Source organism: Protopterus annectens, chromosome 9.part0, assembly GCF_019279795.1.
Source record: "Protopterus annectens isolate FY-2018-M chromosome 9.part0, PAN1.0, whole genome shotgun sequence".
Classification (NCBI taxonomy): domain Eukaryota; kingdom Metazoa; phylum Chordata; order Ceratodontiformes; family Protopteridae; genus Protopterus; species Protopterus annectens.
Window position 1 is genome coordinate 390904007 of NC_056743.1, and position 23270 is coordinate 390927276.

Consider the following 23270-nt stretch of genomic DNA (forward strand, 5'->3'; position numbering starts at 1 on the left):
AGATATTAAAGAAGAGCCATCAGCAATAAGCTACCTAATCAGTCACACTCTAGCTGACTTCATTTTTAAAACACATTTTATATTTATAACATCATTCAACCCAGGAAGTTTGTACCATATCTTAGCTGCCAATGCAATTCTTTAATCTCCAGCATATGTTTAAGTCACCCTCCAGCTGACATGTTTCAGACAGTCAGTGACACAAATAAGAAAAAATGAAGTAATCACTTTGAGATGAACATCTAAAACAAGCAGTTTTCTTGTCTTTATTCTCGATGGCTAATGTGTGTTTGTACATATACTGAGACATCTTTTGCACAGTCTTACTAGCATAAAATGAATCACAGGAGTCACAAAGTGCAACATAAAACTATTCATATACTTTCACAGTTAAAAATTATCTTTTCTCCCACTTACCTTATTATAGCAAACCATTCTAATTTTCAGTTAAACACAACTAAATAAATCAACTTCAGTGACCACAATATTCAGTGAAACCAAAGCAATTACTAATTTAAGTCAAATTGTATAAGGAAATCATACAAATATTATGAAAAATAAATATTAAATTAAGTTCATTGAGGTAACATTTGCAAGGAGAAGTAGTTCATAAAGTAGTCATTCTAACCTGCAGTACTAGTTGTCCCAGGGGTCCACTTCTTAATATCGTAACCCATAACACTGACGTTCACTTTCTCAAGACGACAATACTGAAAACACATAATCATGAATGGCTGAAGTCACCCTGGGCAACTAAACGCTTGTCCAAAACCAAAAGCAAACCCACACACCCCAATGTGGGGGGCTTTTCCCACACTCCCAACTATATATATATATATATATATATATATATATATATATATATATATATATATATATATATACACACATGCCTGCTTGCCCTGGGAAACTTGAGCCTTTCGTGATTATGTGTTTTCGGTATTTCCGTCTCAAGAATGTACGTGGTATTGTGGGCTGCGATATTTAGAAGTGGACCTATTGTGCTAGTCACATTAAAATGATCGTCGTCCTTTATGTCATGCAGGAATACACTCAATACTGCCAGCTCACTATTACTCACAGTCACACTTTGTTATAACAGTAAAAATCAGTTGCATGATAAATAAAACAATGCTGGATGATTTCAAGCAAGTTCCAGACAGGCCACTTATTCATGGAGTAAGGAAAGAGTAAATTATACATCAGAAACATGTTACTTGTGCACTATGAAAGTGATTGATGGCTTGTTGTATTAGACTTCAAAAAATTTATATATGGTCATCCCACATTTAAGGAGTTGAAGTTATTAGAGACTTTCTTATATGTACTTGGTTTTGAAAAAGCATTATTAAAAGTAAAATGATGTGTGAATTATTAGCTATAGTATTATGTAACAGCTACTTCAGGTTTAACAATAAAGTTTGTCTTCAAATGTGTGCTATAGCAGTGGGGGCTGCTGTTGCTCCCACTTTCACCGAATTGCTCTTGAATGTGTGGGAACCTACCTACATTTATCAGAGTTCACACTGGTCAAACCATTTGATATAGTTCCAATTTGTTTATGACTTTATTTTTACATGATGTGGGGAAGAAAATGAACTAAATGACTAACTTCATATTTAACCAACACCACACCATGTCTGAGGCTTTTTTTTCCCTCAAAATGTTTTTTATTTGTCAAATACAGTTGAATAAATTCCGTAGTATTTGTATATAACATCTTAAATAACTATGTACACTATTTACATCAGCCTGACACTATAACAGAGCTCAATATATACAATTACTTTACAGATATAACAGTCCAGTTATCAGAGTGTATCTGTTCAGTTATTGTAAAGTGTCAATCAATGATATGACTTTTTCCATGGATTGTTAATAAACGGTTTAGGATGAATCCTTAATTCTTTAATTTTAATTTCCAGCAATGCTGTGATCTTCAGTAGGCTGTAGAAGTCTTCCAAAGTTGATACTGTGTTTGTATTCCATCTTCTTGTTATACACTTCCTTGACATTGCAAGTATTTTCCATACTAGATACATATTTGACTCATTCAAATTAGGACCTTCGTACACATTTAATAATACTAGAGCTTTAGATAAGTTAAACGATTCATTAAATAAAGTTTGCAAAAAGTTTTTCAAACCATTCAAAATGGCTTAATTTTAACACAGTCGAAGAAAATGTGATTCCAATCTGCATTGTGTATTTGCTCACACCTCCAACATATTCCATTTGTGGAAGAATTAATTTTAGTAATTTTATCTGGAGTTAAGTATGCTCTATGCAAGCATTTCCAATTAAAAACTTTCCAGTATTGTGTAAAGGATGTATGTTTTAGTGATAATAAAATATTTGATTTCATTTCTTCAATTAGCTGTAATGAGTGTCCTTTTGTTATATAATTCCAATATGAGGATTTGGGTGCTGTTTTATAATTTATCAATATCTTGTAAAATTTCGAAATACTATTTCCCATGTCATAATCATTATATATGATTTCATATAGGTATTTTGTAAGTTTAGATATTTCGTTAAATGAAGAATTACTAATTATTCTGCATAACTCTTGCTAATACATCAGAATGCTTTGCATAGTTAGCCAATCATGTTCTGGAGTTTTGTATGTTGTTTCTATTGTTTGCATGTCCAGAACTTTTAGTTCTTTGATACATTGAAACCAACAAACAAATCCTTTCTGTTCCCAGGAATTAATTTTTTCTCTGTATATTTTATATGGATAGCTCTTTGTAACTATGGATGGTGTTAAAAGATCAAACCAGATTTTTAAATCTATATTCGCATTAATAATTTTCCTAAATGAGTCAATGTAATAATTAATCATATGAGTTTTAGTGGGCTTAGTTATGTTATATTGGATACTAATACAAAATATGTGCCATGGCAAATTATTTTTATCTGTTATTTAAATTTTTTTTTTTTTTTGTAAGTCAAATTAATTTATTGATATTGCAGTTAGTAATTCTTTCCAATTTGCAGAATAATTTGGACTTATCCCATCTGAGATTGTTTTAGATATTGATGTTTTTATATATGTTTCTATATCAGGAAAGTTTAATCCTCCCTGTTTCCATGATCTGATATGATGTATTAAAGCTATTCTGTTTCTTTTGGGAAACCATAAAAAATTTATTAGGCATGAGTTTATTTCTTTGATTATATTCCTTTCTGGTAACAGTTGTATTTCCAAAGCTATATATAAAATCTTGGGCAGTAAAAACATTTTTACTAACTGTAGTCTATCTTCAAATGTTAATATTATTTTGTTCAACTTTTCCACAGAGATTTTAATTGCATTGATGATATTATTGTAGTTTTTTTAGACTAATTCATTATTATCCTTGCAGAACTCAATTCCTAAGTATTTTAATGTAGATTATTGTTTGACTGTAATGTGATTCCCCTTTGTTTGCAATTCTTTTTTTTTATTTAAAAATAAAAAAAAAATATTTTAATTTATTGAAATGGCATCCTGAAGTCCTGTAAAATGTGTCAGTTAAAATATCTAATTCTTCTAGTGTCTCTTTTATATTGGATAATGTTAATAATATGTCATCAGCAAAGAACATTACTTTAGAATTGTATTGTTCATAAACATGTACTCATTTGATTTTTGTATTGTTACATATTGAATCTGCCAATATCTCAATAGCCAAAGCAAATAGAATCGGTGACATGGGATATCCTTGTTTAGTATCCTTTGTTATATGTATAGATTCAGAGGTGAAAGGACCCAGCTTAACATACGCAAAATTATTTGTATATATATATATATATTCTTTAGTAGATGAACAAATGAAGAAGGAAATTCAAATAACACCAGAACTTTGAATAAATAGTCCCAATTTAGGGAACCAAAGGCTTTCTCTATATCTAAGCCAATTATGAGTGTTTCTTTATTTTCTTTATTAACATAATATATAAGATAAATTATCCTTTTAATATTGTCATGTGTGTGTCTATGATATATAAATCCAGTTTGATCATTATTTATTGTTTTGAATAGTGGTATTTTCATTCTGTTAGTTAATATTGTCATAAATATCTTATATTCATTATTTAATAATGATATAGGTTTATATTAGGTACAGAGGTTTGAGGATTTGTTTTCCTTTAGGAATGGTGTGATTAAGAAATATCTCCAAGAGGGTGGTATTAAAGCTTGTGACTGAATGTCTAATAGAGTTTTATGGAAGACGGATAGTATTTTTGATGGAAAAAGTTTATATATTTCCATAATTATGCCATCTCTACCTGGAGCTTTATTATTTTTACCCTCTTTTATTGCATCTGTAATTTCTTTGTAGGATATGGGTGCTTGCAGATCTAGTTTTAATTTTTCTGGCTTTTTTATATTAGAACATTTTTCATCTAGATTTAAATGATCCATATCTATATTTTCTTTTTGGAAATGTTCCATATAGTGATTTCTATAGGCATTAAGAATGTCACCTATATCCAAGACATTTTTCACTTTCTTTTCATGGAAGATACTTTTAATGATATCAGCTTTTGATTGTATTTTGATTCTTGTGGATAAATTATATAGATATTTGGGAGAAGTGGCCAAGGTATGAATTTTTAGTTTTTTCTAAAGCTAAACTAGTTTTATGTGTTAGAATTTCATTGTATTTATTGTTTGATACTTCTACTATGTCTGAGTCTTTCTGAAGAACATTCAAATGACAATATAATCTTTTTGGATGTTACCATAAGTGTGGACCATAGTAGGAATAAACAAATCTGTAACATATGCAGGAACTCTACCCCTTCATCCACAACCCCCTTTTCCCATTTTTGTACATGGAATGGAGTGTCAAATCAAAAGTGGCAATTATCTAGAGCCAGTGTTCATACCACTGGGTGACCAGCCCTGTAAAATACTTATTTACATGGAAAAAGCTGTTGCCACAGATATGTTTGGCCATGTTCTAGAGCAAGTGTAAGTAACAAACCTTTGGAGTTGGATATAATCTCCTTGCCATGTACAATATCAAATTATATAAGTATTGGAGCAAAAAGTGTGTTGGGTTTGCATTTAATTTATTGATAAGGACAAACCCTATACCTTTACATCATAAAAGACTGCCTGACAATGGCTGACTACATAAATTAAAGTATAGACTATTGTATTTTGACACAAATGCATAGCAGTAGTTTCTCATATCCTAGAAAGACATGATATAAACTAGTTCTTGCATTTGGAGCAGATTACATTGAAAATTGACATGTGATGGTATACTAGAGAAACTGCAAGGTAAGGAAGAAGCTGGTTCTAATTAACCATAATGCTTTGCAGTTGCAAGTAAATTTTTGCATAACATACATGATATGGCATCATTTTGTAGGTATAGTTATAGCCAAAATTTGAGTAAACAGTGAGACAAAATAATCAAACAACAATTGAATTTAACTGTATAATAAAGATGTTTCTGAAAGTGGCTAGTACACATTAAACATAATATAGTCAAAAGTCATACTATATACATATCATGACACACAACGATTGACATCTTACTTTCAGAAGATTTAGAACTGCCAAAGAAAAGGTTTATTTATAGAGAATATGGCAGAAACATGATAGACAAAATATTTGAGCATGTTAAAAAAAATAAAATATATACCTATCCTGAGTGGAGATTACATCAAGCGACTACTTACTGGTCAAGAAATTAATAATTCCAACACTTCTTTTTGCCTGGATAACATTGTGGATAGTAACATGAGCAAAGAGATTCTTACCAAAACTAGAAAACTGTCAAATAATCCTAACATACTAAAAACAATACTGGAACAAAACCCAGTTTTGTTTACATAAGGAATACCAATTTAAAGGCCATTTTTGAAATAGACAAGAAAGATTTGACATATAATAATGATCACAACACTAACAAAGAACTAGGAATATGTCCTTGAGGTTACTGCTAATTTTGCAAACATAAGTTAAACTGTTCTTACTTGTTCATCAAATACTATGGTAAAACATTTGGGAAAGAAGGTATTTTTGATTGTAAGAGTGTAGGAGCAGTTTACATTGCACTTTATGACTCCTGTTTGATGGTAAGACTGTGTGTAATTTGGTGCAACATACAAACAAACATGAACTAGCTGTCAAGAATAAAATATATTTTCTGGACACTGTACTATGTTAGCTAATAATATTTACAATTTTACTCAGGTGCTGCTTAATACTGAACAAATTGCAGTGCTTAAAAAAAGGTTTGTCTTTTGTACCTTCATGTATTGCAAATTTAAGTCAAACATTAGTAGACTTGAAGTTATTTTGCAGGAAGTTAAGTTTGTCTTGTTTGTTTCATGACTCTGTTGATTATGTTATTTATCCTTTTTGAAAGAAGAACACATTTAATCCCCCATTACCAGCTTTGGTGGGGTTATTTTATGATTTATGTGAGAAGGATATTTTAGGTATGTTTCAAAGTCAGTCTGTGAATAAATACTGCAATTTAAACTGCCAGGAGAAAAAAGCCTTGTTTGAACTGTCTAAAATGTTTGATTTGCGCTTTATGAAAGATGACAAGGGTAGTGGCCTTGTCGTAATGTATCAGTCTGATTATGTTACTGAGATTGAACAAATGTTGAATAATGTTCAGGAATATGAGAAGGTTACTTTCTATTTTGTTAAAGAAAGATATCGGTACATGCATAATATATTGTTGGATTTACTTAGCAATTGTTCTGTTACTTATGAAGTATTTCAATTCTTATTTGTTAAATATTCCAGGCTGGCTATTTTGTTTGGGATTCCTAAACTTCACAGTGGGACATACCCTTTGCCTTTTAGGCCTATTGTGTCTGCTAAAGACAGTGTCACTGAACACATCACCATCTTTTTAGATTATTTTTAAATCCCTTTGTCCAGAAATTAAATAATAATACAAGAGAATCATGGTATTTTTTGGATGATTAGCACAGGTTAAACATTGACAAAGTGGATATTAATATGTTCACCTTGGATGTGAAGTCTTTATATACAAGCATGCCATGGATATAATTTGTTTATTTTTTGAGACTTTATCTTGTGAAATGTATCTCCTGTAGTAGTGATATAAGTCCAATTTGTGAACTTATGGAAGCCATGCTTGAAAATATTTTTTTCATGTTTAATGGTCATTTTTACCACCCAAAATGAGTAGTTGTGATGGGGACAGCATAGGTTCATAGGTTAGTACTAGGCTAACTGCAATTGGGAGCCATTTTTTAAGCCTAGCCAATTATCCCTTGTGAGACTCAAACCCTGCACTTTGTGTTTATAAGGCAAACACCTTAACAATTAGGCCACCCTCCCAACCCCCTTCTCAGTGGTCCCCTCCTTCTCCAATATTGTCATGGGGTGGTGGGAGACAGACTATTTGTTTAATATGCCTTTCTTTAAAACACATATAATTAAATATTATAGATTTGTAGCTTATTTATTTTTTATTACTGATGCTAAATCAGATACTATGTCTGCCTTTGTTTCAAATATTAATGATGCTACTGAGTTTTTAGACTTTAGCATAGGCTGTTTAGGTGCTGATGTACATTTTTTGGATGTTGCCATACAATGGAGCAAAAATAAAAATAATTTTTCTAGTAATATGTATAGGAACAAATGTTTTGTCAACAACTACTTGCACTTTTCTGGGGCACACCCACCATACATGAAGAAAAATATACCTAGAGCAGATGATCAGGGCCTCAATGCTGACTACTAATCAGAAGACTTTTTTGGATGCAATTCATGAAATAATAGTATTTTTTATGGACAGGGGTTATAATTATAATGTTCTTAAGGCTGCTGCAGATGAAACTGTAGAAAAAAGGAATGACAAGTTCTACCTATATTGTCTTTTGGCATACCTAATGAGAACAGGGGTGCTAGTTCCACTGTTTTTAATATTAAGGCAGACAAAGTTTATAGTAATAGATTTTGTCTGTGCATGACTAAATGATTCAAGTCTTTTGGCTTTTCCCGGTTAGGGGTCGCCACAGTGGAACTCCAGTCCACTAATGATTGGCAGTGGATTTTTATGGTGCCGAGTTGCCAGCCTGATGCCCAACCTTCAAAGAAGGCACACCCATTCACGCACGCACCTACCTGCATGTCTTTACATCACTCAACCATGGGGAGGACATGCAGACTCCACACAGAAGGTGCTCCAGCCGAGAATCAAATGGGAGAACCTCTTGCTGTGAGGTGACAATGCTAACCGCTGCACCACCACAGCCTTAGACTAGATGATTCAAGTATTAGACATATTCTTATTCAGAACTGGAACATTTTTAAGACTGATTGGAATATTATTAAAATAGTAGGTAAAGAACTTAAGTTCGTAGCTGAGAAGGCTAAGTCTTTAAAACAATATTTAGAAACAGGCAACACTATAGCTATGATTGCTAAGACTGACAAAAATCCTGGTATGTGTAAATGTGTTTTTTGGGGTTCTTCAGTATTTTTGCCTCATATTAATAAACACATTATAAGTAACAGTTATTTTAATTGTGATTCATCTATTATTTATATTCCAATCTACTTTAGCTGCTGGCCTTTTTATATAGGTATTTCTACAAGAAAATTAAAAGTGAGAATAAGGGAACATCTGTATAGTATTACACACTGTGATATTAACAATGGTCTTTATAAACACTGTACCGAATGTGTAGATTTTAAACAGTTTAATTTTTTTGTGTTATACTCAGTCCCTATAGTTGTAAGGGGTGGTGATTACAAAAAAAATGCTTTTGAGAAGATCAACTTTTTGGCAGTTTAGGTTACAAGCAGATAAGCATCCTAGAATCAATGAGAGTATTTGTATTAAGTGCTTTTTCTAAGTATATGTGTCATATTGTGTAATGTTGCTTTAAAGTTGCTTTGCTGAATTTCTACATTTTAGTTGTTTGTTCAATTAATTGTTTAATTGAGTATGTAAAACAGTATATAAGTTTGGTTGAAATGTCATTTTATTCTGGTGAAGTCCTTGGATGAAAGCACTAAATAAATATTTCCTTGACTGGAGTGCCTTCTGTGGATGTCATTTTGTGCATTTTGGTAAAGAGTTGCTCTCAAAGTCATAATGCGTACTGCACATATATCATATGTGGCTTTTTCTTGCTGGAGTATGACACACACTACCAAATGACACATGTGGTAACTATTATTATTTACACAATCCTGCTCTCATTATTGCATACTTTCCATATGAGCAACGGTACTATTCCTTAAGTGTGTGTGTGTGTGTGTGTGTGTGTGTGTGTGTGTGTGTGTGTGCGTGTGTTCATGTGTGCGTGTGTGTGTGTGTGTGTGTGTGTGTGTGTGTGTGTGTGTGTGTGTGTGCGCATGTGGGCATGTGTGTGTGTGTGTGTGTGTGTGTGTGTGTGTGTGTGTGCGTGTGTGTGCGTGTGTGCGTGTGGGTGTGTGCGTGTGGGTGTGTGCACGTGTGGGCATGTGGGCGTGTGTGTGTGTGTGTGTGTGTGTGTGTGTGTGTGTGTGTGTGTGTGTGTGTGTGTGTGTGTGTGTGTACTTCTTTGTCTATAGTGCATCATAATATTTTTATGTCCAAAAGACTCTGGCCCTGAATGCAACAGATATGACTGTTTGCAGTTAAAATAATCCAAGTGGGATATGATTGTTCTGCTTGTGTTGTTCCATTATATACGTAGGTGGGATAACAGAAAGTCACAAATTACATTATTTGCATTGTTCTCACATAACACAGTGAGGTGGGTCTAGTGTGTTTATTTTCACATGTTATCTATGTGTATGCACTGCATCCATTGATTGTTGCTGTCTTATTTCTGTTCAACAACATGACATACCCTTGCTTCACACCTCTTAACTTCTTAGCACAAGAAATCTGAACAAATCCTAAAATAACAGGGGGACAAAGGCCCAAAATTAGGGACAGATTTTAAATATAGTTCTTATAAACTTAGAAAGTTGCTCATATAATAACATTGATAAAGGTGATGATTGATTTGATTCCATCACTGTTCATGTTGTGTATGTGTGTGATGCATTACACAGGGATTGTTATGCTTCATACCTATGCACAGATTTGCATTTCTTAACTGTCATTGCTCATATATGTAACACCATTTACTTCATATTCTATATCATTGATGTGGGTATGTGTGAAGAACCTTCTTTCTATTTGGACTGTGTTATTCCATTGCATGTCACACATATACATTGTATACCTGACAACCCATCTGTTTTGCCACTGGCAAGTCATATGTCTTTGACATATGGATCCCATTTCACCTGTTTGTGGTGTGCACACTTACTTTTTTATTATACAGCCACATTAATGTTTTACTGTGTTACTTCTGTTTGGCCCTGTGCATAGCAGTTTGTCTTTTCATGCATGGTTGGTGCATCTCAATTGTCTAGACTTACACAGATAGCACAGACTTTTGTCTCATATTTTTGGTCTGTTCCTCATTAAATGTGTGGTTTTCAGGAAAATCACTGAGTATTAATAACATACATATTCTTCAGAAAATGCATGCTAACAAAAATCCTAGTATTCTAGCAACTTTTTAAGTTTATAAGAGCAATATTTAAAATCTGTCCATATTTTTCGGTCTTTGTCCTTTGTCAAGACATTATTTTAGGGTTTGACCAAATTTCTTGCCCTAAGAGGTTGAGAGATACAGTTGGAGGTTCTAGCTGCCCTGCAACTTTCCCCTACATTTGCTCATCCTTGCTGTTGCTTGGCTTACATTTGCACTGCTGACAGCCCAGCCAATTGTATTTGATATCCATTGTATCTGACAATGATGGCAATGATGGCACTCTCTATTGTTCATCAACACACATCTATCATCGGTTGTACTCATTCTAGCGTGGCTGTCAGTTTGCATCGCAGCAATACTTTGTGTATTGCTACATTGGTATTTTTGTGTTGCACCATGGCTGGTATGCATCCCTACCCTGTTTGTCAGTTTTCATTTACCATTTGTTGTATAATCTGCATATGTGTTGTCTGTGTACCTTAGTAATCCTTTATGTGTATTTCTGACCTTTGTCTGTCATATCTTGTGATATTTGTTACATGCTTATACCGGTTGTTTTCCTCTCCTATACTTTCTGTGTCTTCTCCACTCCTTTTATTCTCCAAAAGAAAAAAAGGGCTTATTCCCACCAAAAAAAGAAAAAAATTCCATGTCCTTCTGACTCTCCCTCCGCTCTTGCTATTCCATTATACCTTTTGTGTGTTTCTCTTCTTCACCATCACCACACATCTGCTTTTCTATCACCCAATTTCTTTGGGTGTGTGCATTACTTGTGTTCCCCACATGTCTCACACTCATTTTTAGCTAATGTTAGCCATGGCGAAGTGGTTGTGATTGCTCTTAACCTTACCTAATTAATTTTTTAATATAAATATTTGGGGTTAAGTCGGATTCTGCAAATTCTCATAGGTTCATAGGTTCATACTAGGCTATCTGCCCTAGGGCATTTATAAGCCTAGCCAGAATGTGTTTGGCTTTCGCCACCCATTTTAAATTTATTTTGCTATGCCCTTTTTCGAGGTTAGTATACTGTGCCTCTGTCTAACAGTGACACAGAAGTGATACCCGGGGTAAACCTACAATCTCCCATCCACTCATCAAGATTCCTCTTGAAGAGAGTCAATGAGGGACTCTGCCTAACCTGGACTGGGATTTTATTCCAGAGTGAAGGGAGCCTCTGGGTTATGAATCTGTCCCTCCAGCATGTCCTATTTATTTCAGTGCTGAGGTTCAAGTCTCTCGGCGTAGCTCGATGGGATTTGGATTTTCTGAGGTGCAGCATGTCCATTAATTCCGGGTTGGACATGGCTTTATATGTCAGGCACAGATTGCCTCTGAACAGGCGGTATGCCACTGAGTAGAGCTGGAGTTTCTTTAACCGGGAAGCATATGGCATCTGTTTGAGCCCTTTGATCCTCTTGGTGAGGTACTTTTGGGGTCTTTCCAGTTGCTGCAGGTGTCTGGTAAGGTACATCCCAAAAGGGGCATTGTACTCAATTATGGGCCTGATGAGGGATGAGTAAAGAGGCACGATGACCTCCCCTGATATAGATGTGAATCCCTTCATGATTAGGTGGGCTATATAAAATGTTTTTCTAACCACTTTGGCCACGTGGTTGTCAAATGAGAGATTGCTATCAACTTGGGTCCCCAGGTCCCTAATTACTTCTTCTGTACTTAATGGATTACCACCTATGTGGTAATTTGTGGGCACTTTGTTTTTGCCAAAGGGGATGACTATACACTTTTTGGCATTTAGCTTGAGGCCATGGCTCTGGCACCAGTTGTCTGTTTCTATGAGGCCCTTTTGGAGGATGCTTGTGTCGGCTGGAGAGTCGATTATGGCGCCCAGTTTCATGGAGGTATTTATATATGTCCATCTACAAATTAAGATGATTTCCATAATTCTTTTTCAGATATTTCTCACGTTTCAGCCATAACTACTGATGTGCATTTCTCTTCTTTAGTACGTTTCTCCTATTATTGACAGTTTCGTCGAGCTTGTATAATTTCCATAGATATGCATTGATAATGCACATATATATCTTAATTTATGAATGAGTTTTCTTGGAATACAACTTTGACACAACTGCTTATGGTTATGCTAACATTGCTAGTTATGCCTGCTTTGCACCGAGTTATTCTCTGTAGACTGAGGCATAATTGCATATTACTTAGTTATCTAAAATTTTTCAGTGGAACTCTGTGCACTCTGCCAGATACTGCAAACTTAATGGAACCTGGATCATTGTAGTGCATTCCATGCTTTATCTACATAGTCACAGATCAAACATGTTCAAATTCCCTTAACTTATTTTTCATGATATAGAACAAGTAGCTAGCAGGTAGGGTTTTGGACTTTGGAGTAAACATTGGTGAATGCTGTATGTTTGAATCCAGCTTCTCCTAGTTTGTAGTTGGTTATTCTAGTGTGTGTCTGTCTATGCAAACTGTTACCTAGGCTTGTCTGACAGTGCTTGATCATGTAACTATTCTGAAGAGAGTTAATGAAACATTAACTACTTTATAATATCATAAAACAGAATCATTGCAATCACTTAATATTTCTTATAATTTTATACATGCAGATGCAGAGTAATGACCCAGTTATGGACAGAATGCACACACTGAAGCGCAGTGAAGGAAGAGAGGTATGTTTTATTATTTTCAGCCTTGTTTTCCCCTATAAGATGAATAATATGGCTTTATCTCTAGTTTGAGATTTTTAATCAGCTGGCACTCATGCATGTAAATTTGATGGCAAGCTTCTCATAACACATCAACAAGGTATATGTTCTGTTAAGTTAATGCATATAACTATTGATGTGCAAATTATTTTGTGTAACCTGTATTTGTACATGTCATTTAATATTTAATTGGTTTCATTCAGGTTAGATGATGTTTGCTGACAGTCATTTGTGTTCTACTTGTACAATGCTTTCGACATGAAAGTCTTACATTTATTTTGTTTGTGTTTGTTATATTGTTTTTTGTTGCTGACCGTACACAACGCAACTTTTCCTGTTTCTGTTGTCATAATAGCATACAGTGAACAACTTATATGTGTAGTTGTGGTTCTCAGCTTCATGGTGGGTGTACCTTGTTTATTTATTGAATGGGTGTCTTCCATCTCACAGCATCAGTGATGGTGGTAGTGTAGTATTGCTGGGGTCCTAGTTTAGGTGCACATGTATGGTTGTTAAAACACTACATTACACATAGGTTTGCACCTTACTGTCTAACATGCCAGCCTTTGTTGTGTTAAAGGGACTGTACAACTTATGTCCATTATGAGCATATCATTTCTGAGGATGGCAGCTACATCTGCCAGTGTAATATTCCTTGTTTCCTTGGTTCAGTGACACATATGATTTGACAGGGAAGTTTATTTATATATCTGTTATGTACATATAACACAACAAGGCCATGCTGTCTGTTGAATTCACAGTGTGTAAAGATGTAATCCACACATTCAATTGTCATTGTGATGCAAATATTTCATGACGTTATTTGTTTCCCAATCCAATGTTAAACTCACCTGCATCAATATCTTAGTAATATATCTGCATGCATATCTATATGTATATATATATATATATATATATATATATATATATATATATATATATATATATATATATATATATATAACATTTGCATAAGATTACATAACTGATGCTGGATATCACCTTATTTATTGGAGTCGCACAAGGTTCTATCCTTGGCCCACTTTTATTCACAGTTTTTACCAATGACCTAAACTCTTCCACAAATCCATCCTCACTCGTACAATATGCTGACGATGCTTCCCTAATCTGCTCTGCCCCTACTATCAAGGAACTCCAAGAGAAAACTCAGGCAGCCTTCCACAATATTGAAAGCTACCAAACAGTCCATCAACTTATACTTAATCCCAATAAAACCAAGATTATGGTCTTCTATAATAATTTAACAACAACCAACCTGTTATCTCTATTTCCTCCTCCAATGGCAGAAAAATAGAACCCATTTAACATACTAAACTTCTTAGTGTCAGAAATGAAAGTGGACTTAAGTTTGACAAACACCTTGCACTAACAATTAAAAAGGTTCATGTCAAACTGGGTTCTATCTATAGGGCTAAAATGTATCTTACTGACCTTGCCAGACTCACAATAGCCAAAACCCATCTACTATCTTCCCTTCTTTACTGCTCACAAATATTTACCAATCTTTGCAAATCTGACCTAAATCGTCATGAATCATGCTATAACAAAATTGTCAAATTTGCCACTAATCAATCTCAAAGATCCCACCATTGCATTGCCCTTCTTCAGCCGAACTGGTTAGAGCTGGCTCACCTTCATACTCTTAATCAGCTGCTAACTGCCCATTCAGTCTTATACAAACTTGACAACTGCCCAGCTCTTTATGACTTTGTCCAACCCTACAGTAACCTAACATCTCTTAGGTCTGCTGATATAGTATTGTTGAAGGTTAATACAGCAAACAGCTCTCACAGAGTCCCCTTGTACTCCCATATCATTGCCAAACAGTGGAACTCTGTACCTCAGCATATTCTGCCAGCAATGATTCACATTCATTTGAACATTCTCTAAAGGAATATTTCACCAAATATACGCTTTGCTACTGTTTTCACCCAAAGCTAACTACTTTAACCCCTTAATGTCTAACTTCCTTCTTTACACCACCCATTCTCAATATTGCCTGACAATTAAGTCTTCTTACCCTCAGTTTGTGATATTTTATCCTAAAAAAAATAATTATAAAAAAATAAAAAATATATATATTCTGTTTTTCCTGTATGAATAGTATATTCGTATATTGTACTACCATTGTTACATGCTTTTGATACTATGTTAGGAACTTGCTTTTGAACTTCTATTGTGTTATTTTATGCACTCTAAACATACTAATTGTCATATGTACAAATGTAAAATCACTGTAATCTACCTTGGAGCTTTTCTCCCCGTGTCTCCTCTGAAAACAGGCTTCTGGCCCAGACTGACACTACCCGGTTATCAAATGAAAATAAATAAATACAGAGTGGCACTGCATCTTTGTAAAAGTATTTACTGCTGCATATGTGCAGCACTCCTGTGTATGTGTGTTGTGCAGATGTATGGCATGCTGATATGGCCAAGCATGCTCAATAATAACAGATGTCATTCTGATCTCCCATATGATTGATTCCAATTCATATGTAATTTGTTTTAATATTTTAACAGGCATGCTCAGACATTCATGTAAGTCTACTTTGATTATCGTTGTCTATGTGTTGTGATGGTATCATTGTTGCATATGCCCGCATGTGATCAATAAAACTTGATACCTTTTCTTTTGCATTTGTGAACTTTGCACTTGCAATACATTCTTACAGGACAGTAATGCTAGGTAGGCAATCATTAAACGCATCCTGTATGGACATTGTTGATGTTGTTAATTGCACACAATATTTTTGCTTTTTTATTTATTTGTGTGCACATGCCAGCTAATTATACTCATAGATGCTGTTGCTGTGATTGTTCTGCGACATTTGCATACTTTGCTAAATGTAACTATTTATTGTAATCCAGTAGTTTTACCTTGGACTATAATAATCCTTGCCATGTGCATTACTTACAGCTAGATTATGATATTGATGTGTGTGTGTGTGTGTGTGTGTGTGTGTGTGTGTGTGTGTGTGTGTGTGTGTGTGTGTGTGTGTGTGTGTGTGTCCTACTTTACAGGTCATTTTATATGCTGCCCTGACATGTATTCTGATGTCTCATAGCTGTTACACTTTTTATTACTGGCAGACTTTCGTAAACAACCTTGATAGTAGCCGACACTACACTGTCACATGATGGACATGATGTGTGTTTCTACATAAAGGAATGATGACATTGTTGGACAGATCTATTCAATTATGTGAATGTATTATGTATGACATGCCTGTATTGTGAATGGGTTTTCCTTAACAATCTGTCATACACAACAGCCACTTTTTTTTTAATATGTTAGGGTTGGACAAATTGCATGTTTTAATGAAAGCAGTATAGATGGATTAACTTTCACCTAAAAGCAGTATAGATGTTTTAACACTCACCTTACTAACATGTCTCATACACAGCAATTAGATACTGTACTCAGTGTATGCATCATTTGTATTGTTATGCATATTGCTGTTTTTTTTTTTTTTTTTTTTTTTTTACTGTTAATTCTCTTTTAGGAATATTTAAGGCTGTACAAGTATTATCATGTTGCAGAGTTGCAGACCTGTGCCAGTCCACTCTTCCATCATCGAAATAAATGACACTCTTGACCACTTTCAGGAGAGTCTGATGGTAAAGACCAGGGGGGGACATCAGTATGATGATAATCAGGGATCAGGACCAGTACACATCATTGTTACTGTGGACAGTGACTGCAACCTCTATCATGCCAGACAGAAGACCTGAGGCATTACATCCATGATATTGTCACCAAAGTATTCCAGACACAGCTGAGGGACAAAATGGGCATGTTCTTCCAGGATACCTTCCAGAAGATTGCAAGGAAGATCATTTGAGATGTTCAACCCCATTAGGGAAGGCCTTCTGAAACTGAAACATAAGTATTGTCTTTGTGATCCAGTCATGTAATGATGTGTTCTTAATTGGCTATCTTTCAGTGTTAAACACACATTTGTACACACATTCCATATTGCAGTCATGCTTTTAGGCTATATCTCGAGATATAATATGATATTTACAAATCATTTCATATGGGGCTACATATTATTGCTGCATCATGACACATGTTAAAATATGTCACAGGCATTATCACTATTGTGTCACATGATCATTAGATGCTTTCATTTCTGCAGACAGTGTTACAGATTGCAGGAAAAGTATTCCTGTACTTTGAATGTGGGTTGCCTCATCAGTAAACTCTGGATCATAACATTGTTATTTCACAAATATGTGTGATGTAGTAAGCAGTCTGCCACTGTTACATACTTGTCCTGCTGGCATTGATCACATGATTACATGCAGAGGTGATGACATAAACAAGTGTGTTACATTACACATGCTAAGTTTAGTAACATTCCACATACATACCACTGAGTGCCATTCTCATGTGACTATATGCACATGGCTGATTTATATGCATAATTTGCATACCTCGGTGTGTCAATGTTTGTTTTTGGTATGCCTGTTTAAACACAAGACAAGTCAGTGTATTTGCTCCATTTGTGACATTGGTGTGTCAGGAGCTTCCATCCTCACTCTGCCCTTGCGTGTGATGTTTAATGTTAATTTGTGTGCCTTGCAGTACACAGTTATCTTCCAATGTTGTAATGTATGCCCCTGGCATTAACATCTGGATCTTAACATTCCCCTAAGAGTAGATTCCATTGTAATGGGCTTGGGAATTCAGGTTGACAGTAGCCTGAATTGTGATCACCATATTTCCATGGTGATGAGAAAATATTTCTACATGAAACAACATGTAAGTATGGGTATAGCATCCAGATGTAAGGAGACAATAGTCCCTCTATACTCAGCCCTCATTATACCAATAATCAAGTACAATGCACCCTTCTGCATACACCTGACCAGGCACTGTCAACAACTGGAGTGGCCACAGTGGTTTCTTATGAAAAGAAAACAGGGTATTGTGATGACCATGCCCTGGCCCAGCAATCAAGGAGCCTCAATCCTCACCACTAACTCCAGGGAGGTCATCTGATAGAAGAGAAAAGATTAACTAATACACACAGTAAATTACAATTTCCCTTAAGTGCACACAGAGATCACAGTCAGTCTGGGGCTGTCTGCTCCCTTGCTCACCAGGTCCCCAGTAAGACTCCCCACTGGCACAGCTATAGGGTCCAGGTCTCAGCCTAACTGGGCAAGCTAGAACTTCCAGTACTCTCTCTGTCCAACCAGTGCTTCGTGTCCCTGCCAAGTAGCTGACACAACACACACACTTTGAGATAAGTATGCATACAACTTCACAGATACTCCTGAGAAAGGCTGACACAGATTCTCCAGCTGTGCCCCATTACCCAGACTATACGGTAGTAATTACTGCCACTACCCAGTTAATAATATCAGCTACTAAAAGGCCCTTAAAAGGGTGTCCAATTCATAGGTTCATAGGTTCATACTAGGCTATCTGCCCTAGGGCATATATAAGCCTAGCCAGAGTGTGTTTGGCTTTCGCCACCCATTTTAAATTAATTTTGCTATGCCCTTTTTTGAGGTTAGTATACTGTGCCTCTGTCTAACAGTGACACAGAAATGATACCCGGGGTAAACCTACGATCCCCCATCCACTCATCAAGATTCCTCTTGAAGATAGTCAATGAGGGACTCTGCCTAACCTGGACTGGGATTTTATTCCAGAGTGAAGGGTGCCTCTGGGTTATGAATCTGTCCCTCCAGCATGTCCTATTTATTTCAGTGCTGAGGTTCAAGTCTCTCGAGCACGTAGCTCGATGGGATTTGGATTTTCTGAGGTGCAGCATGTCCATTAATTCCGGGTTGGACATGGCTTTATACGTCAGGCACAGATCGCCTCTGAGCAGGCGGTATGCCACTGAGTAGAGCTGGAGTTTCTTTAACCGGGAAGCATATGGCATCTGTTTGAGCCCTTTGATCCTCTTGGTGAGGTACTTTTGGGGTCTTTCCAGTTGCTGCAGGTGTCTGGTAAGGTACATCCCAAAAGGGGCATTGTACTCAATTATGGGCCTGATGAGGGATGAGTAAAGAGGCACGATGACCTCCCCTGATCTAGATGTGAATCCCTTCATGATTAGGTGGGCTATATATGTTCATAGGTTCATACTAGGCTATCTGCCCTGGGGCAATTATAAGCCTAGCCCGATTCTGTATGGCTTACGCCACCCTTGATTTGAGTATACTGTGCCCTTTTTAAGGTTTAGTTTACTGTGCCTCTGTCTAATAGTGACACGGGAGTAATCCCTGGGACAAACCTACGATCCCCCATCCACTTATCGAGATTCTTCTTGAAGAGATTCAGTGAGGTGCTCTGCCTCACATGAACTGGAATTCTATTCCAGAGCGAAGGGAGCCTCTGGGTTATGAACCTGTCCCTCCAGCAAGTTCTATTTATTTCTGTGCTGAGGTTCAAGTCCCTCGAGCGTGTGGCTCTTAGGGATTTAGATTTACTGAGGTGGAGCATGTCCATTAATTCTGGATTTGACATAGCTTTGTATGTCAGGCATAGATCGCCTCGAAGTAGGCGGTATGCAACTGAGTAGAGCTGGAGTTTTTAACCGAGCAGCATATGGCATCTGTTTGAGACCCTTGATCCTCTTGGTGAGATACTTTTGGGGTCTTTCTAATTGCTGCAGGTGTCGGGTAAGGTACATCCCAAAAGGGCATTGTATTCTATGATGGGCCTGATGAGGGATGAATAAAGGCACGATTACCTCTCTTGATCTAGATGTGAAACCCTTCGTGATGTGGTGGGCTATGTAGAAGGTCTTTCTAACCACTTTGGCAATGTGGTTTTCAAAGGAGAGATTGCTATCAACTTGGGTCCCCAGGTCCCTAATAACTTTCTCTGTACTTAATGAGTTTCCGCCTATGTGGTAATTTGTGGGCACATTGTTTTTGCCAAAGGGTATGACTATACATTTTTTGGCATTTAGCCTTAAACCATGGCGCTGGCACCAGTTATCTGTCTCTGTGAGACCTTTTTGAAGAATGTTTGTGTCAGCTGGAGAGTTGATTATGGTGCCCAGTTTGCAGTCGTCTGCGAACTTGGTGAGCCATAGTCCTCCCACGTTTGCCTGTACCTCAGAAAAGTATATACTGAACAAGAGTGGTCCCAGGACAGAACCCTGTGGGATGCCACTTGTGACCGGTTTCGAGTCTGACATGACTCCAGCAACTCTCACTCTGTAGGTTCTGTCTTTGAGCCAGTTTGCGACCCATCTTGTGACATAGGGGTTTATATTTAAGCTGGATAGCTTATCTATGATGCCCGAGTGGGATATTGTGTCAAATGCCTTTGCAAGGTCCAGTTAGGCTGTGTGGACTACCTTCCCTTCATATATGGCTTTGGTGACTGTTTCAAAGAAGTCAACCAGGTTCAAAAGGCAGGATCTGCCCTTGACAAAGCCGAACTGGGTAGGATCTAGTGTCTGTAGGTCCCCAATGTCTTTGTTTATGAGCTCCATGATGATCCTCTCCATAGCCTTGCAGACTAAGCTAGTCAGGCTTATGGGGCGATAGTTTCCAGGGTCCGTAGAGGCTCCACCTTTGTGGAGTGGGACCACTGTTGCTGTACGCCATTCTGTGGGCACATATCCTGTAGTGAAGCTGTGATTGTATAGCTGTTTTATTTGAGGGATTAGTTCCTCTTGTAGTTCATGTAGGACGCAACCTGGGATGCCATCTGGTCCAATGGAAGCAGTGTTTTTTGCTTTGGAGAGGGCAGCCTTCACCTGAGCATCTGAGATGTTTGGGAGGCAGCCCTCTGCCGGGATAGATACTTGCTCTTTTGGGGGTGGGAGAAGTTTGCACTGAACCTGTCTGCCAGGATATTGGCGATGTCTGTGGGTTCAGTGTATTTTTTGTCGTTTAGAATCAACTCAGAACAAGTCTGGGAGCTGCATCCCAGGTTTCTAACATAACTGAAAAAAGCCTTATGATTGTCTTTGGTGTCCTGTTCAATTTTTCTCTCGAAGCTGGCCTTGGAGGATTTTATGAGGATCGTAATTTTTGCTAGTACTGATCAGAGATGCCTTCCCTATTAGGGATTTTGCTCTATCATGTAGTAGCTTCCTCCTTCTGTTGTACAGTTTATTTATGGCAGGGGTCCACCAGACTGGATGCCTTCCTTTGGATGATTGGGTCTTGGTTTTGTTTGGGATAGCATGATCCATGCATTCCTGGAGATGTCCGTAGAATGCATTTATATAGGATTCTGCAGTTTGGGCTGTAGTTTCAACTGGCCCTGGGGCCTTGAAGGATTCCACTTCAGTTTTGAGAAGTGAGAAGTTTGCTTTTGAGAAGTTTTTCACTGTGGTTTTCTGGGCTGGGGGTAGGGTCGGGATGTGGACATCCAGTGAAATTAATTTATGGTCTGATCTTACCAATGAGGGATATACTTCTGGTGTGGAGCATACAGTCCCCATGTTGGTAATGATCAGGTCTAGTATGTTGTCCCCTCTTGTGGGAGTGGTGACTAGTTGTTCCATAGCATTTGAGTTTATAATTTCCAGGAATCTTTGGGCTTAGGTGCTGGGGCTTGAGTAGTGCTCCCAGTCAATGTTTGGGTAGTTGAAGTCGCCCAATATAATGGTGTTCGGAGAGATCTTTATGTTCTCCAATGTTTTCAGGAAGGCCGAATGGGATTCCTGACTTTGAGAGGGTGGTCTGTAGGATGCTATAAACTGAAAAGCTGTCTTGCCCACTGTTAGTTGCACATGGATGGTCTCCGATACTTCGTGCAATGCCACTAACCTGGAGGTGTGGATATCCTTGATAAATATGGAAACTCCCCCTCCTTTTGTGGTTCGGTCCGGGTTTTGGGGCCGAAAAGCATGATACGAGGTATAGCCTGGTAGTGCTGGGGTGCTCTCTGGAGCCTTGAACCAGGTTTCTGTCACTGCACAGATATCAATGTTCTCCATACTGAGGAGAGCTTCGAGTGCGTGCATCTTGAGGTTAAGACTTCTGGCGTTTAGCAGCATTACCCTTAGTTTCTTGTTCCTTGTGCTGTCTATGGGGTGGGTTTGACTTTTGAGCCTTGCCTAAAAAAGGCACTATGGGGGTGGCAAGATCCTTTGCCAGTATCCGAAAGCCCAGTGGTGACAGGTGCAAGCCGTCCCTAGCGAAGCAACGTGGCTTGTCGAGCATGTCATCCCAGGCTGACAGACACTGGATCCCCTTTGAATGACACCAAAATTTTAGCCAATTGTTAAAATCGATCATTTTGTCTTTGTACTGTGGCATCATTCTAGGTGAGGGTAAGATGCTGCTCAAGGTCAGGGTCATACCAGCCTGGGCTACATGATCAGAGAGCTCCTCTATGTCTCTTTTCTTGTAGTCCAGGGAGGTACATCTCAGGTCATTCACACCAGCATGTACAATGACTGAGTCATATTTGTATTTGCTTTGGAGTGACCTGAGTGCTTGCGTTATGTGTCGGATCCTAGCACCCAACAGGCAGCTCACCGTGACCTTCTCTTTATTCAGCCTGGTGAGCGGGACGACAATAGAGTCACCTATAACAAGAGTATCGGGTGTGTTATTCAGCCTTAAGGGCTGCGGCTGCTTGGCACACTGACTTTGTGGGTTATGTGTTGTGTCTGTTTTGTTTTGAGGTAGCGTTTGCTTGGATGTCTGCTTTGGAGGTCTCTGTTGCTTAGGTAGATTTTTATTTAGAGCCTCCGAGTATGTTTTTGTGTATTTATGTGTTTGGTTCGCTGATGTGGTGGGACTATGTGATACTGGAATTGTGTTGTGTGAGGTTACCTTCTCCTCCTGACTGGTTACACCAGTTTTGAGATGAGAGAGCTCAGCCTCCAGTTTGGCGAAATAGTTGCATCTCTCACATGTATTTGAACCTGTTTGGAGGAGGAGAGGGTTGTCCGTGTACATGAGACAGTTGTAACATTGCCTCAAAATTCCCAGATTCACCAGCTGGACTGGAGAGGAAACCATTGACTGACCTTTTGACATGCTAGAGTAATATTGGGAAACTGAATTTAAGACGGACCAATAGAGGACAGG